General features: G+C 40.0%; 1 pseudogene; it reads left to right on the forward strand.

The window, feature by feature from the left end:
- The first annotated feature begins 1709 nt into the window (after positions 1 to 1709).
- LOC127215197 (isocitrate dehydrogenase [NADP] cytoplasmic-like) lies at positions 1710 to 2953 on the forward strand (annotated as a pseudogene).
- Positions 2954 to 3479: the final 526 nt, after the last annotated feature.

Consider the following 3479-nt stretch of genomic DNA (forward strand, 5'->3'; position numbering starts at 1 on the left):
TGTAAGTCAAAGTTTAGTAAATGATTTTGAAAGAAGAATTAAAATTTTCTGCCCTTCCCCAATTCATTCATTTTGATTACATCCCGTGAAGGCTTCCAGGACTATTCTCTAAACATTTATTTATGTTTAATTTATGTCTGTAAGTGTTTGCTTACCTGTATGTATGTATGTGCACTGTGTTCCTGCCTGGTGCTTACAGAGACCAGAAGGCATAAGGTACCCTAGAACTGGAATTACATATGATTGTAAGCTACCATTAGAGTTATGGAAACAAAACCTGGTCCTCTTAAAATTCAACAAATTAGAATTAGAATTATGTTTCATTGATGAACATAGTTTTTAATTTTAAAAATGTATTCTATATCTTATGTATACGAGTGTTTTGCTTGCACATATGTGTGTATATCATGTGCAGACCCAGTGCCCTCAGTAGTCAGAAGAATGCATTGGATATCCTTGCACTAGAGTTACAGTCATGGGTGGATGGTTTTGAGCCTCCATGTGGATGCTGGGAAACAAAGCCAGCCCCTTTACAAGAGCAACAAATGCTCTTCGCTGCTGAGCCAGCTGTCTTATTTTGATAAAAACAAAACAATACTTTTAAAGAAAGAAAGGGAAGAAATCCCACTTCAGAACGGATCAAGAAATCCAACCTGAGAACTAAAGGAGAGGCTGCATACCATGATCTATGATGATCTAAGCCCTCTTCCCTTCCGTTATTATTTGATGTTTAGACAGGTCCTGGCTATTTACAAATGCTTTATAATAATTTATTAATCTTATGTGCTTTGTGGCCAAGAGTTTTAGAGTACTCACAAAGATTAATTACACCAGAGCTTAACAAAGGTAGAGAGGCTCGATCAGTGGTTCATTAAACTCTGAGTGTGAAGGGATTTGCCTGGCTCCCAGGTAGAAAATTAGCAGAACTGTTGTGGGAGAGGAACCCTGGAGAGGCCACCCAAGATCCAGGAAAAGAACCGAACTTAAGGTAAATGGATTTACATTTCTTTATCTAAATATTATAGTTGAAAGCTTTTGATTTAGTAACATTTTAAAATGGTTTTATGGCGCAGAAGAGATGGCTCAATATTCGAGAATGGCTGCTGCTCTTCCAGAGGACCCAAGTTTGATTCTTAGCACCCATGAGAAGTAGCTCACAACTGCCTGTAACTCCAGCTCCAGAGGATCCAACACCTTCTGACCTCTTTAGGAGCACACACATAGATGCTATACACATGGGGATAAAGATACATAAGTAAAAATGAAGAAAGCCTTTTAAAAATGACTTTTGTTTTAATTTTAAATTCTAGCATGCCAGTTAAAACCTGTTCCTTATAACTTCACAGTCTCAGAAATTTTTTCTCTCTCTCCTCTAGAGCATGAACTTGGACCCCCTTTTTAATAAAATATTTATCACTCTGAAATACATCTTCCTCTCCTAAATTTTTTTTTACTGTTTAGCCAACAAGTTAAAGGATGATGATGAAAGATTTGTGAACCTAGTTTTCAAAAAAGAAAGTAATTAATAAAAATCTTCAGATATACTGTAAGAAAAAAACAGTACAACTACAAATACCTTTTAACATCCATCAAAAATTATGATGAAGAAGTAGGCGAGGGGTGCGATGATTGTGGTGGATGCTGAGCCAGCAGCGCCTGAGTTGGGACAGTCTGTGTGTGCATGGGCATGAGCGGAGTTATCAAAGTAAAAATGTTCAAAAAATTCATGGCGGTTCTGTGGTAGAGATGCAAGGAGATGAAATGACAAGAATCATTTGGGAATTGATTAAAGAGAAACTCATTCTTCCCTATGTGGAACTAGATCTGCACAGCTATGACTCAGGCATAGAGAATCTTGATGCCACCAATGAATGGCTAGGTCACCAAGGATGCTGCAGAAGCTATAAAGAAGTACGTCGGTGTCAAGTGTGCGACCATCATCCCTGATGAGAAGATGGTTGAGGAGCTCAAGTTGAAACAAATGTGGAAATCACCAAATGGCACCATCCGGAAAATTCTGGATGGCACTGTCTTCAGGGAAGCTACTATCTGCGAAAATACCCCCGACTGGTGACAGCTGTGTAAAACCCATCATCACTGGTCATCATGCTTATGGAGACCAATACAGAGCAACTGATCTTGTTGTTCCAGGGCTGGAAAAGTAGAGATAACCTACACACCAAAAGATGGAACTAAAAAGGTGACATACGTGGTGCACAACTTTGAAGAAGGTGGCAGTGTTGGCATGGGCATGTACAACCAGGGTAAGTCATTTGAAGATTTTGCGCACAGTTCCTTCCAAACGGCTCTGTCCAAAGGCTGGCCTTTGTATCTAAAGCACCAGAAACACTATTCTGAAGAAGTACGATGGGCGTTTCAAAGACATCTTTCAGGAGATCTATGACAAGCAATACGAATCCCAGTTCGAAGCTCGGAAGATCTGGTATGAGCATAAGCTCATTGATGACATGGTGGCTCAAGCTATGAAATCAGAGGGAGGCTTCATCTGGGCCTGTAAAAACTGGGTTGGTGATGTGCAGTCAGACTCAGGAGCCCAAGGTTATGGTTCCCTTGGCATGATGGCCAGTGTGCTGATTTGTCCAGATGGTAAGACTGTAGAAGCAGAGGCTGCCATGGCACGGTCACACATCACTACCGCATGTACCAGAAGGGACAGGAGACATCCACCAACCCCATTGCTTCCATTTTTGCCTGGTCCTGAGGGTTAGCCCACAGAGCAAAGCTTGATAGCAATACTGAGCTCAGCTTCTTTGCAAAGTCTCTAGAAGAAGTCTGCATTGAGATCATCGAGGCTGGCTTCATGACTAAGGACTTGGCTGCTTGCATTAAAGGCTTACTCAATGTTCAACTTTCTGACTACTTGAATGTGTTTGAATTCATGGACAAACTTAGAGAAAGCTTGAAGGCCAAACTAGCTCAGGCCAAACTTTAAGGGCAAGTGTTTGTGGTAACTAAGTCCATAGGTTTACACAAAAAAAAAAAAAAAAAAAAAAAAAAAACTCTAGGATAAAAGCAAATCATTTTGTAATTTGTTCAGAAGACAAAGTTGAAGTTTTCTATACATTTACAGGCTTTTTCTTTTTCATACAGTTATTGCCACCTTAAATGAACATGGTGGAAACTTTTTTTAAAAATTGCATTTTATTGTATAGTAGCAGGAATTCTGTTAGTACCCATTTACATTAATTGTCACTTTTCCCTTGTTCTAATATAAATGACTAAAATCAGAAGTGCTCAGAAAGGTGAACCATAGCTACAGTGCAGTTCCCTGCAAGCATGAAAAAGAAAGCCGTTCACTTCCCCTGTCGTCTGGGAGTGTGAGCACAGGGGCTTTTGTGTGCAAATGTTGCACACTCACTGTGTGAGAGAGCTGTGCAGTGAGCTCACACAAGCCTTGAACAAAAAGAATGTATGTCACTGAAATGCATGGCAGCCATGTTGGCATGTTTGTAAAGAGC

This window comes from Phodopus roborovskii, unplaced genomic scaffold (assembly GCF_943737965.1).
Source record: "Phodopus roborovskii unplaced genomic scaffold, PHOROB, whole genome shotgun sequence".
Lineage (NCBI taxonomy): Eukaryota > Metazoa > Chordata > Mammalia > Rodentia > Cricetidae > Phodopus > Phodopus roborovskii.